This window comes from Monodon monoceros, unplaced genomic scaffold (assembly GCF_005190385.1).
Source record: "Monodon monoceros isolate NGI ecotype Baffin Bay Population unplaced genomic scaffold, NGI_Narwhal_1 Super_Scaffold_15, whole genome shotgun sequence".
NCBI classification, from domain to species: domain Eukaryota; kingdom Metazoa; phylum Chordata; class Mammalia; order Artiodactyla; family Monodontidae; genus Monodon; species Monodon monoceros.
Window position 1 is genome coordinate 58,382,236 of NW_021703771.1, and position 14,532 is coordinate 58,396,767.

A 14,532-nucleotide genomic window follows, 5' to 3' on the forward strand; every position below is an offset into this window, starting at 1 on the left:
ACAGTTCCAGTCAACAAATCCTTGATCAATTTTTATGCAGATTCTCCTCCTTCACCCTGGGGATGGAACTGGGAGGAAAGAAACTGTCTTGTGTTGCTTTTTTACTTGAAAAATTTATTTATTTTCCTATTTATTTTCCTTGTCCCACTTCACACATTTCTCCCCCCTGCCACCCACCCCTTTCGGGCAGATTTTCCATGTGTCAGGGCTCCAGCCCAAACCAATACCACCACTCATCTGTGATTTCAAAACTGCAACTACCACCAGTGAAGAAGCCCAAGTGCCACCAATGCTACAACTTGTCTCTTGTCAGACTTTTGTATAGACTTTGGTGTATGCAAGTCTTATCTCTCCAATTAGATTGTAAGCCCTTTAGGACAAGCACTGAGTCTGTTTCTTTGGTTTTCAAACCAAACGCCCTACCCGGTGGGTAATAAAATCAATTGAGAGAGCTGTCACCAGCACTAAAAATAGATAAAATATAAGCAGAGAGAAAACATTCCAGTGAATTTCTCATAATAAGAGAGAATTGTTATGGGGAAATGTTTCAGTGCGTGTGCACTGCACTACAGTGTAAGGAAACAATAGATACTTGGTATTTGGTCATTTAAGTTATTGAAAGAGTTGAGGAAAGATTTGGGAGAAGCCTGTCTGCGAAATTATAAGGATCTTCTTGTGGCTCTTGGTCTTCGGCCCATCAGTCTAAGAGTGGGGTCTAAGCATTCCCTAAGGTCACTTGCTTCAGGAGCCTGGTTGAGCACCCCCTTCCCTTGTTTGGAACATTATATATAAATTCCCCCTGAGGGAATTTATATACTGATGTAAGCCTCAGAGTGAACACACCCATAACCCCTAATATGGATTTTCAGTCACCCAAATGGGAAGTTAATTATTATTGACATAAATATAAGTTCCACAACCTTCCATTTATTTTAGCAGATGTTCATGGAGCGCCTCTTCTGTGCCAGGGTTGTATGGACTGAAGATACAGAGTTGAATCAGACACAGATTACCCCTTTGAAGAAGACCTTATGATTTATTGCAGGAGTTGGCAAACTACAGCCCATGGGCCAAATATGGCCTAGAGCCTGTTTGTGTCAATAAAGTTTTATTGGAACTCAGCTAGGTTCATTCATCTGTTTTGTCTACAGCTGCTTCTGTGTAGCCACACAGAGTTGAGGAGTTGTACCAGAGAACGTACAGCCCACAATGCCTAAGTAGTTAGTGGAAAATATCTATCAAAAGCTTGCCAATCTCTGATCTAGTAAAACATCAAAATTTGTTTAAAAGAATATATCTTTCTGTGAGATTTCCATATACAAAAATGACAGCTATATCAAGGGGAATATAATATTTTCCATATTTTAATGATGAAACAACATAGATGGTACAGCCTTAAGAGGATTCAAGGGGCTCTTCTTGAAAACTCGGTGAGAGAAAAACATTATGATCTCAATGAAATGACATTTCATGTTTCTCAGTCTTACACATCCATAATCACCCTGCCCAGAACTCGGGTTTCTGATTGCAAAGTCCCAATACTCTCACAAGAAATTACAAAGCTATGTCAGCTGAACATGAGATCAGGGATTGCCAGTGGCCTGCCCGTTAGCTGGGGTGGCCCATCACCATCATGTGCTTGGCTCTAATGTTTTGAGAAACATTCATTTGAGAAATTCACTTAATTTCACGTTAACGTCTAGGTCTCCCGAGTCTCTTGAGAAATCACATTTGGCGGCACGCAGCCTTCAGTCCTGCATGACGACAGCCCGCTGGAGCTGAAAGGCAGCTTCCGCCCTTGGACAAGGCACTCACGCTGCAGACTTCCCCAACCTCTGCTGCTCCGAAACATTTCCCTGACTCAAGATGAAAAGTCAGTTGCTGTTTACAACTAGCTTCCACTGTTATTTTCCGCAGTAAAGAAATTTCTCTGTAACTGTTCTGTTTTAAAATTGTTATAACAGGATTAACCAAGAAGATGGTATGTTAAAAGAAAAAAGTTGTCTCACGTGTTGAATATGCAATCAAAAGGTATGCAACCTGCAGGTACTTGACAGATTTAGGCTCCTCCCTAGCCAGTGTGGAAATGGCGATTTAGGACTAATATCTTGCACCCATCACAAAAACAGAGCTGAAATGTGCCTTAAAACACATTTCCAAAGAGATATGAGTTTGCCCCAGCTGTATTTAAGATAAACTATTACAGTTCGGAGAGAAAATGTTAGAATTTACATATATCTCCTTTTTAATTTGTATTTTATATATTTTGTAAGTTTATAATATAGTTATAAAGCATTACACGTATACACACACACACACACACACACATCTGGACAGATATTCAAATTTGTTATAGTGACTGAGGCATGTGATCAAACTAGCTTGTTGCCTTTAGTCTTGGGAACCCAGAAAAAATCCAAGACATCACATCCAGACCTTCATTATACAAATAAAGCATGTGAAGCCCCCAGAGGTGGGATGTTCTGGTCAGAGGCAGGGGTATGTAAGCAAGCAACAGAGGCCAGCTCTCTCCTAACTCTCATTCCTGCACCCTTTCCACTACTCCACACAGCTTGCTTTCTTAACGGACACGTCCTTGCGAAAATGAGACCAACGTGGTGATAAATAAATCCCCCGAAATAGCTGGGCAACTTGTAGGAAACTGTCAGACTTCTTCCTCCAGCGTAGCACAAATTTCAGCGAGTGGTACCTAGAATAGTTTCTTTTTGTGTGTGAAACATGGCATCTGATCAATTTCTCCACTGCCAGTAGAGGCCGCCTGCCGTTGCGACGTTCTCATTGGCCAGGTCTCATTGGCCAGCATCTGCCTTCTTTTCCTGTGGAAATAAAATATAAGGGCAGGAGAAAGGACATATTTGGTAATGTTACGCTCCTCAGCTTCCTGATCGGGGCTGTCTCAGCTGCAAAATGTCAAGGGAAAAAATATCCCTCCAACTTGGAATGAATTCCAGACAGACCCTGATGCCTGCAAATTTGTCAGAGGGAGCCAAGTCCAGAAAGGCAGAACATGAAGAAGGTTCATTATTCGGCTTCAAGAGACTCAAATAATCAGACACTCTGGTATTTATGATTTTCCCCATTTCAGATGGTCTGTAGTTCACATCGTTCCCCTCCCTTTACCGCTGATTCTGAGCTTCCTTTTAAATTAAACCTCAGCAGTTATAAAAAGACTCTCACATTACTTGTAAGCCACAGCACTACTGGGAGACACTGTTCGTACAGGGCTGTTTAGGGCTGGGGAAGGGCAGCTCTTTTTGAATATTAGTCTGGGAAGGGCAAGCCAGGAAGTCAGACTCACTTCACCTTGACTGCGCCACAGTCCTCATCTACTTCTGACATCTGTGCCAGGACTCCCTGGCACTCACAGCATTTGATATGATTGTCTTTACTAAAAAGCAGTATTTCATTCCATTGGCTTTTTTTTTCATTTTAGCTTTTATTTTCATCGGGGGGGGGGCGTGGAACAACCAGAGATTTTATCCTGACGCTCCCAGTTTGTGAATATACCATCAGGGCTATTTGTAAGGTTGAGTTTTAGGGGATCTTAGTCTTTTCTTGGCATTCAGCGTGCTTTCTTTTTCTTGTAAAACCATTGCCACATGCTGGCAAAAAGGTAAGGAAAGAGAATTTGTAATCCAAATGTCATTAAATTGCTACATACACATTTTCCCTTCGACATTTTTGCCCTTCATTTGTAAATGCCTTGGCATTTGTTTATACTTGGTTACCCTAAATTCTTGTCTGGGTTCTGCAATAGGCACAAAGGCATCCAAATATCAGTTTTAGCAACTGGTGGAAGTGCCCACACGAGGCGTGGAGCGTTCAGTCTTGACATGTGGTCTCCATGAATAAGGGTCTTCTTTTTTTCTTTTCCTAAACTGTCCAGCATCTCAACAGTTGAAAGTTTGTGCTACTTCCATGGTGATCAACTGTTAGGTCATAAACATCAGATTGTGGCATCACCGAATGAGTCAGTTGGGAGGAAGCTGGTCTGGAAGTGCAGATGAAAGTCTCTGTCGACAGATGGAGGCCTTCTTAATCATGGCCTGTGTGGGTAAAGGGAAAGCCTTGCCAGGTCCACCCCCGGCACTGATTCACAAAGCCGGGCCGCTCTGGAGGAGGCTGGGAAAGCCCATCCTCAGGGAGTCCCAGTTTTTCCTCTTCCAGGCCTCTCGCAGGACACCCACACAACTAAGGGGAGGTGGGAAGTGAACAACAGAGCTCTTTCTGGTTACTTTTTGAGAGTCAGCAAAGTAAACCAGCTTGCTTTTCCTTTTAAAAGTCCTGTAGGGTTCCTTCTTAAACAGCTTATAGTGTTAGCATTGCCTATTACTTGGTGCATTCATTTTTGATAAGGTTACTGTCCCGTGTTATCTACCTGGTCTATAAAATGTGCATCATAAGAGCTCACCTTTATAGAAAGCAGGAAGTAGAACTGGACAATATCATTAGGCTCCTGTCCATCAATTCTCCCTATCTCTTTGAAGCACTGGTCACTACTAAAAAGATACCCGTTTGCCATATTTTTAAACATAATTCCTTGAGCCCATATTTCATTTTAGAAGAATTCCTTCCATATTTCAAAATTTGGGGTTTCTGAGAACACAGGTCAGGAGCCGTTGTGCACTAGGCTGCTAGGAGACCTGTCAGTAGGAGAAACAATGCCCTTCCCTGTGTCCACTATCAAGAACTGCTCAGTATTGCTGCCAGCCTGTGAGCCTTTATCGCCCAGTCATTTTAGACCTGAAAGAGAACATTCCATCAGGGAATCAGGTTCTATCATTTCACTGGAATGCAATGTAAGACCACAGAAACTCTAGTACAAACAAATTTACCATGGCTCAGATTAATATCAGATAGCACTTGAATGGTCTGCCCCAGTTGTATTCCCTCTCTGCTAAGGATAAAATAAACAAAAATAAGTTGAAAATTTTGCTAGGAGGCTCAGACCAGACATAAGGAAGAACTTCTGCATTAAGGATACAGAAGAAGTTGTGAAGTTTGCCTCTTAGGGAAAATCTTTAACATTGGCCTGGAAGAGCATATTGGAATGATTAAGATGTGGTTCTGACTGGAGATCGGGACAAGATTCTATGATTTCCAAGGTTTTCTTCAAGACACAAGATTTTCAAAGTTGTTGAAAAGTGACTCTGTGCATGACTCATAGCTATTAAGGTTGTTATTCTTGATCAGGCTACTTTTACATAACAAAGTCAGATTCTCCTCCTTGGAAGATAACTGAGGAGTTGTTAATTCCATCCCTCTTGTTTCACTGATGAGAAAACCTGGGCACCGGGAGTTCATTGTCAGATAGCCAGCAGAAGAGCTGGGCAGACCCCCTGGCTCCCTGTGTCAGTGTCCTTTCCTATACTTTGTTTTTACGAATCACATAAATCTGTTTAAGATGTAGTTCCATTTTATAAGAATTTTGTTTATTTCATAAGCAGTACTGAGACAGAAATATGAGAATCTCTGGGAATTGGCATGGCTAAATATTACAATTTAGAAGAGTAGCTCAGGCAAAGTACAAGAGAGGAAATGCTATTTGGATGAGCTCATTTCTACTCACTAAAAAAATTTAAAAATTAAACTCAAGATCCAACAACTTCTTCCTTCACTTAGCCCAACATCAGAGGCTTACACAGCAACTCCCCAAACAAATCTGTTTCATATATTTCTTCTCCCCAAACTCAGGAATTTCTTTGATGTCTAATCTCACGTTTATTAACCTCCCTTGGAAAAAGTTCTATTTCATCTCTACAAATGCAACATTTCACCTCTCTTTTGTTGTATAATCCTTTAAATGGATAATGCTGCCTGATATTAGAAAACATTCAACAGTTTTAATTGCTAAGTTACAAATTCTTTCTTTCCTTCCTTTCTTCCCTCCTTCCTTCCTCCCCTCCTTCCTTCCTTCCTTTCTTCTGTATCTTGGAGGGTAATTTGTCCATTTCACATAGGAATGTAGTTGAATTATTCCTCTTGTTTTTTCCATGGGAGCTGTATTTGGAGGACCTCCTCGATCTCACTATCAATCAGAAGTCACGCTTCACAGATTCATTTTCTTATGAATGACTTTAGGAGTGAGCATTTTTAATACATGGGAAGTAAAATTAAAGTAAAATTAAAACAGTAAATGATAAAATTCTCACCTAAAGCTGATATTAATATTACAATATCTCTTCTCTTTCTTATTTTGGACTTTTTAGAGTCTTTATTCAGTATCTTAAGAAATCATACTTTCAGTGGACTCCCCCTATAGGCAATTTCTTAGTTGGTTTGATTTAAAGGCTTCAAAAGCCATTCTTTTCTTTTAATTTTTTTTAAGGTTTTTTGATGTGCACGATATTTAAAGTCTTTACTGAATTTGTTACAATATTGCTTCTGTTTTATGTTTTGGTTTTTTGGCCCCAAGGCATATGGGATCTTAGGTCCCCGACCAGGGAGTGAACCCGCACCCCTGCACTGGAAGGCGAAGTCTTAACTACTGGACCACCAGGGAAGTCCCTCAAAAGCCATTCTTATCCCAAATAGCTCTTCTGTTGACCAGTAAACAACTGAAATCCCAATCATTGGATTCCATTGTTCAGGTTAAGACATCATTGCCAGAAAACTATGCCAGTTGGCATCTGGCAGTGTCAAAATATTAACCCATTATTACCCACAATACCTTAGCTTTATATCCTGGATCTCACCATGAGACAAAGGAGAGTTACCTTTTGATAGTAAATGTAAATGGCCTAGATTGATTATGCTGGGGAAAAGAAGCCCAAGTTGGGCAGTAGCCGTGGAAGATTAGGTGAGAATCTTTGCAAGTTGCAAATTAAAATGAGAGGGTGCCAAAGAAACCATCACCGGTCTCTTTACCCAGTTGGGGGGGGGGCTCTATTTATATTACTTTTATCTTAAGCATCTTTAATACATTTATTTACTTCTGTTGAAAAGGTCTTCATTGCCATTAATCTATTTGAATCTTCATATTGAGTCAGAAGTATAAGTTACATGTCATTGAGAGTTTGCTAGATCCAGAAGGTTTTGGAGTACATGTGCCTTAGAGTAATTAAAAATTTTAAAGGGCAAAACAAGAGGACTAGTAGTCAAACTTTATGGTAGTTTACATGGGTTGGGGGAGGCAAGCAAGGGGTAGAATGTAAAAAAAAGGGAATTTAGGTCATTCTTTAGGTTAAGGATAAACAAGTTGAGAGAATGAGAGGTCTGGCAAGAGTAGTATAAACTAGAAATACACTTTCATCCCAGAGGTGGTCTTCTAGAAATAAGTCACAACTCAGCCCAATCAAGAGACCACTGTGGCCTTGCTTTCACTGCTGTTCTTTTCAGGTGAAGCAACAAAATGCATTTTTATATATCAGCACTTTCATCCTTTTTTGTGTGTGTGCACATTGATTTTGGAAGACACAGATAAACCCTAAGCTATGTATTATATTTCTAACATTCACTTGATGAAAAATGATCATTGCCAGCTAGGATTGGCTATTTATGCCCAGCAGACCAAAGGAATTCTAGTGATATGCAACCACTAGTTTCCAGAAAATGGAATTTTTTTTGTGGAGGGGGAGGCTTCTTTCTGGGCACAGAAATTCTTCTAAAGGTTTGATTTTGGAAGTTGGTTAAACTCTGGCAATCTCACTGTGGAGTGGAGACAAAACCAGAGTGGTGGGTTGGTGGGATTGAAAATAAAACTACTGCTGCCTGCCTCTCTCCGTAGGAGGCTGGATGCCACCTAGATAGGTCATCAGGAAAAATAGTAGCAAGAGTCTGAACAGTTAAATTTTACTTCTGAATTATGGAGTTTGTACAATAATGCTTTAATGACTGTTTTGAAATCAAAATTTGAACACATGCAAAACACATCCACTGAAGAAATATATTTACATTGCTCATGCATTAGTTGTTCATTCTACTATATAGATAGTATATATATATATACTGTGTATATATATGCATATATATATTCTGTATCTATACTATCTATGTCTATATATATCTATAAACCTTATATATATCTATATCTCTATCTATGAGAGATTGATTTTAAGGAATTGGCTCACACATGGTTATGGAAGCTTAGCAAGTCTAAAATCTGCAGAGTAGGCCAGCAAGCTGGAGACCCAGGGAAGAGTCATAGTTCAAGTCCAAAGGCAGTCTGCTGACAGAATTACTTCTTGCTTGGGAAGGTCAGTCTTTTTCTACTAAGACCTCCAATTGATTGGATGGGGCCCATTCACATTATGGAGACTAATTTGGTTTACTCAAAGTCTGCTTTTTTAGAAGTTAATCTCATTTTTTAAAATACTTTCACAGAAACATCTGGAATAATATTTGCTCATTTATCTGGGTACCGTGGCCTAGCCAAGCTGACACATAAAATTAACCATCTCATAGTGCTAAGGCGCAGTTCTAATTATTATAAAAATAGCCATTATCTTATGGAGCTTACATTCTCATGGCATTCAGAGTTTGAGACATGTTGCCACAGATTAAAAAAAAAAAACTTCCAAAGTTAAATCAGTTGGAGGCATTCTTACTCTCACCATCTGGTTGTGGTTGCGATGATGATGATGGTGATTTTGCATCTTCCTGGGATTGCCTTATGCAAACTAGTCATTGCAGAGGTAGGTTGTTGAGTGATGGCAGTGCTAGAGTCATAAGAATCTTTCTGAAGAATAAAGCTTCCTTTTCTTTATCCTATAGATTGGAGGAGTACGGACTATGATTAAATAACACTTTTTCTGATACTATTAGAAAATTATTCAGGACATCTCTTTGAGCAGAATCAGACTGTGAGGCCCATGATAAAATAGTGGACAGCTGTGATATCAAAGACATATAGGAGCTTTTATGACTCACTGTATATTTACCTGCAAGGGAAATGCCTGAAAGCCTGAAGTATATACTACACATAGTTTGGCTGCACTTAGAGGAAAATCTTGGATTGCCTGAACCTGCTAACTTTTATCAAACAGAGAACATATTGTCCCCTTCCTTCCCATATCCATTGGTGAAGCACAGAAACTTTCCATTTATTTTCCACTTTATTATTATTTTATTTATTTACTCTTTGCCCACAGTTTGATTTTTCACTTCATTACACCTGTTTTCAAGTGCTAAATGAAATCACTGCTTATCCTTGGGAGAATATGACAGACAAGAAATGACAGTCATGGAATCTTCCTCTGGATATGGGAGCAGAAATAACTCTCAAAATAAATAGTGACCACCCACAGGTAGCTTCTTCATGAGGCAAGTTGGTGACTTCACAAGATACGCCCTTTCCCACCCATCTGGGATGAGCCAGACCAGAGCTGCCATCTTCTTTGGGGTCCTATAATTATAGTACAAAGATGAAGGTGCATCTATGAAAGCAAACTCTGTCCCGATTTTTTCAAAGACACACTCTACTTTTCCAGATTATCTCAATGGAGGGATCATATTAGAAGAAGTCATAGAATGTCTCTGGAAAGATCCATGGAAGACCTGGTAACATTGTTTCCCCTGGGGTGAGGAGCCGGGAACTCTGGGTAAGGGCAGGGCAGAGGCTTGCTTCTCAATGTACACTTTTTACTATCGAAAATCTGAAAATTTACCATATGCAAAAATTACCTCCTTAAAATTAGCTACTTCCAAACTAATTAGTTAACTAAATTAATAAGATATAATAAAAAAGAAAGGTTAAATAACTGGAAACAGGTGGACCTTCCTCTGTTACTATTTAGCTAACTGCTCTGTTTAACTCTTAAATCACTTATTTCTTCTTCTTTTTTTTTTTTTTGTCAGAGAGACTCTGTACCTAAGTAACACTGACCTCCTTGTTCTTTCTCGAACATACCAGGCACATTCCTGCCTCTGATTCTTAGCAAAAACAATTCCAGTGCCTGTAGATATCTCATCTTTATCAGTATGGCTCACTCGTTTACCTACTTTGTCTTGACTCAAATATCTCATTTTCAATAGGGCCTGCTTTGACCACCTTATTTAAAATTGTAATCTCAAGACCCAGAATTCCCCCATCCACTTTATTTTTCATAGTAACTATGTTCTTTTAAAGTATTGTATAATATATTTAACATCTTTGTTGTATATATCCCAACAGTAGAACTAAATTCCATGAGGCTTGGGATTTGTCTGATTTGTTCACTGCTTTTCCCTAGCATCTAAATACTGCCTGGCAATCATAGGTTGTTCAAGAAATAACTGTTGAGTAAGTGGGAGAGAGAATGAATGCGTTTTGCTTTTCAATTTGTTACTCTTGATTGAATATTATTAAGTGATTTGAGACTAACACATCTAGTTTTAAATTCTATTAATGGTTACTGTTAAACTTTTTGAAAACATTCTTTGATGTATATTTTGAAAATCAAGAATAACCTTCTCTCATTATTGCGAGGGAAAGTGTACGTTTCCTTCTGTTACTTCACGACTCTTCTGCCTAGCCACTGTCCTCATCTTTGTGAACAATACTTTACAATCTAGATTATTAAGATACTATACTTTTATTTATAGATTTTGAGCTTCTGAGAATATTTTGGACATAATCATTCTGTTCTGAGCAAATTTGCTATAATTGTTTAGACTTACCTATGATTACAAGCTTTCAATGCTCATCACCTCAAACAGTCAGGTTTAATCAACTAGAGTAGTTAACTAGTTACTTCAACCAGAAGACTTAAAATAGGGAATTAAGCACTGAAAAAATTCATTGGAGAAGCGAGGGCCAGAGCAAGTCTCTGTGACCTTTGGGAACTGAGGAAGTTGCGATTTACAAGAAACCATCCCATTGCTCCCAGTCTCAGCAGCAGCTGGCAGCACTGAGGCAAGCCATTTGCAGATTTCCCAGAAGCTACTGGGAAACCCCACATCCGCTGTCTGCTCCAGTCCCTGCATCGCCCACTTCTGCTAGAGAAACAGTAATGGCTCTGCTTCTCCCCTTTCTCTGGAATTAATATTTCCTAATGTTCTCTGTGATATAAATGGACAAAGGTTTACCCTTATCCATCTCCAGAGGTTCCTTGATATACAGATTTCTATAAGCCTTACACCTAAAAGAAATAGAAAGAAAGGGAAAGAATACTGAATTCTTCATCAGAATGTCATCCTTATATTTCTTAAGCCCATTCTAATTTTTTTAACTTTTGAGCTGACAGTGTTTGCTAGTTTATGAAAGTCATTGCTCTAAGTTCTACTCATGGGCACATTTGGTAGGTAAACCCCAGTATTGAGCAAACATATTCTTTCTCAGGTTCTTTCATAACTATGACATGAAGGGCCAGACCTTCTATATCTTCTCCCAAGACAGGAAATATAAAGGTGGGAAATCACAAAGGGACTATACATAATCCACATAATATACCTATACAACTATGTACAAAAACTAGCAACTATTATTATTTTTAATTGATAATTCCCCATTATTTGCTTATAAAGCCTTTCCCTACCAGTGTTACCTTGTCTGCAAGATAAGAATGTAGTAGTACTCATTTCATAGGATTGCTGTAAGGACTTCATGAGATTAGACAGAGAGAGAAAGAGAAAGAAAGAGGGACAGAGACAGAGAAGGAGATAGTGTTTGGTAGTAAATGGATAATAAAAGATAGCTGCTATCGCCATCATCATTATCATTATCCTTACTCTTTTCCAGAAAAGCTGACAGGTTTATGTGGTAGATTGATATGCTGGGCTGAATTCTTCATTCCTCTCTGCATCTTTTTCCATGATCTCTTCATGAGCAGAGTGAGAGTCTTCCCTACTTGAATTTGGACTTGGCCATATGACTTGTTTTGGTCAAAAGCATATGAGCAGAAGTAACAATTTGCCAGCCCTAAGCCTAGGCATTAAGAGCCCTGTGTTTCCACTTGCACCCTTGAATTTCTGCCATTGCCATGAGAAGAGTTCCCTCCCAGGTTGTTCCTGCCCTTTCAACCTGAGCCCCAGAATGAATACATAGGGGCCAAAGCTGCATTGGTCAATCCACAGAATTGCAGTTATAAATAAAGCCATCCAGCCAAGCCTAACCTAGATTATCTGAACCCCATCCCACCTACAGGGGGGGAAGCAATAATAAATGATTGGGGGTGGTTAGTTACGTAGCAACAGTGAACTAATATGCTTCCTTTCAGATGTACCTACACAGATGACCTACCAGTGACAGAGTCAAGTGATGACACCTGCTCCCTGACTGAATTATATTACATGTTTTGCCCAAATGTTGGCCTGGCTCTCTGTGAACATTGCCCACAGGAGTGCTGTAGGGACTGAGTGAGTGTGGGGAGCAGTAAGAGTTGGTGCCAGGTTCTGCCTTCTGTGTTTTTGCCACCTTCAACGGTCTGCCAGCTGGTGCAGCTGCACCCTTTGGGCAAACGATATGATATCCTGGGCATTAGCCTAAATGGTACCACACATGCAAAGAACCACAGCTGCTGTTTTTGTATTTCTTGCTGTTCTTGGCTCTGCTGCAATGACTGGGGTGGCATAGATTTCTACACACGCCGTGCAGCTTTCCAAGATTCATAGATAGAGGTTTGATCAATGCAGCCACTAATGATGATGACTGTGTATTTGGAAAATAGGCGAGGATCATTTTTGAATAGTCTAATATTCTTTTCTCAGAGTGAAACTTGTTCAAATCAATTAATTACATAAAATGATGGTGTAACATCAAATAGATCGTCCTTCCAAGAAAAAATTAAAACCTCGCCTATGTTGTTAACATGTTTTTATATTTTTTACAGGAGAAAATATCTATTCTTTGCTTTGCAGAATATTCATAGCATATATGTAGATAAATCCCATAAGTTAGTCATTTAATAAAATCAAATTTATAATTAGTTTCCATATAGTAAAATGGTGATTTGTTTTGCATGTGTTGCCTGGAATAATTGAAAACCATTACTGATCAGTACATGTGGCTGGGGAACGTAATCCATCTCAAAAATTTCTGAGCTTATTTTGAAATCTAAAAATGAGAGAATATGAATAAATGGTCATCAAATTTATAATCCGTAGCATATATCTATTTCTAGCCCATTGAAAACTTACTCAAAAGTGGGTTTTTTTTATTATTGACATCATTTGCTAGTACTATGGAGATGAGAGAAGGCACGGAGAAAAAAAGAAATGTTATATATATCCAAAGTTCATAATTTAAGAGGATAAAACATAGCCATACTTCAGAGCACTCTCAATGAAAATCTAGACAAATAAATATATAATGTACTTGTTTTCAACACTGGTTGCAAATTAAACACTTGGGGAGATTTTCAAAATTATCAATGCCAAGCCCCACACAAAGCTTTCTAATGTAGTTGGTGCTGCTTGGGACCAAGGAATTAGTACTTTATGGAAGCTCCCCACACAATTCTAATGTGTAGGGTTAGACTCACTATGATATGGTATTTTGAAATTGTCTTAATTCTAAGGGGATGCTAAAACGGGTACAGTGACTAATTTCAGACTTCTTTAGAGTAGGTTCATAGAGCATTTGAGCTTGTAAGAAATGTTTTAAAGGAAAGAAGCATGGATTGACATAGACAAGTGTTTTTCTTTTAACATGAATTCTGTGATTTGGGATTTCTCAAGTTTTATCATTTCACCCAGCAAAACTTAGATGAATTAATCAGTGAGATGATGATCTTTTTTTATTTTTTTTTTTCAGTACACGAGCCTCTCACTCTTGTGGCCCCTCCCGTTGCGGAGCACAGGCTCCGGACGCACAGGCTCAGCGGCCATGGCTCACAGGCCTAGCCACCCTGCGGCATGTGGGATCCTCCTGGACCGGGGCACGAATCCGCGTCCCCTGCATCAGCAGGCGGACTCTCAACCACTGCGCCACCAGGGAAGCCCAGATGATGATCTTTGACTACACATTTCCTCTATCCATATTTTTACTTGATGTCAATATCGATAGAATTTTCATATCTGTCTCCTTTGGTAGAATTATGACTTGGGTCAGTGATGTGCTGGAGCAGCTCATAGTGGCCTGCAAAAGTTGATTGTGCATGTGTCTTCCTAACTCTATGTTCAGAAACGTCAGGCTGGTAGATTGAAATTAGCTACAGTGAAAGTGTTTACACCACGGACATTGGCAAATACTAAAAATCAGATACTCTCTCATCCCAAAGATGATTATTAAACATTTGATAGCATTCAACTAACTCCACTGGAAAAGAATTATGACACATAAATTAATTTTTTAGTTCTTCATCCCAGCTATCTTAAAATTACAAATCTTAATTTTGAAGTACCTATTAATCTGGGGAAAATTGAACTTGCATTTTACAAGAATACCTTTCTGTATTTTTATTTCCTCTTGAGTCTTGCTTCTCATTTTACCCTTACCACCCAAAACAGAAATTCCCACATATTCAATACTGAGAGCAGATTGATTTGTGTTAGCTTAAGAATCATTTTATGTTTTCTCATGCCTGTCTTCACACCATCCCATACCACAGATTTTAGTTTTTCATTTAAGCTTCACAGCAGTCCTTTTTTCTTGTT

General features: G+C 39.1%; 1 long non-coding RNA gene across 4 annotated transcripts in view; it reads left to right on the forward strand.

Moving 5' to 3' along the window:
• LOC114895939 overlaps positions 1-13,756 on the forward strand; it is a 187,223-nt gene extending 173,467 nt beyond the window's left edge. For 3 of the 4 annotated variants that reach the window (XR_003793664.1, XR_003793667.1, XR_003793666.1), the window contains one exon: positions 1,704-1,978. This is a non-coding gene — a long non-coding RNA (uncharacterized LOC114895939). Of the gene's footprint in view, positions 1-1,703; positions 1,979-13,690 lie in introns of those variants that run through there. The other variant, XR_003793665.1, reaches the window with a different exon arrangement.
• The last annotated feature ends 776 nt before the right edge of the window (positions 13,757-14,532 follow it).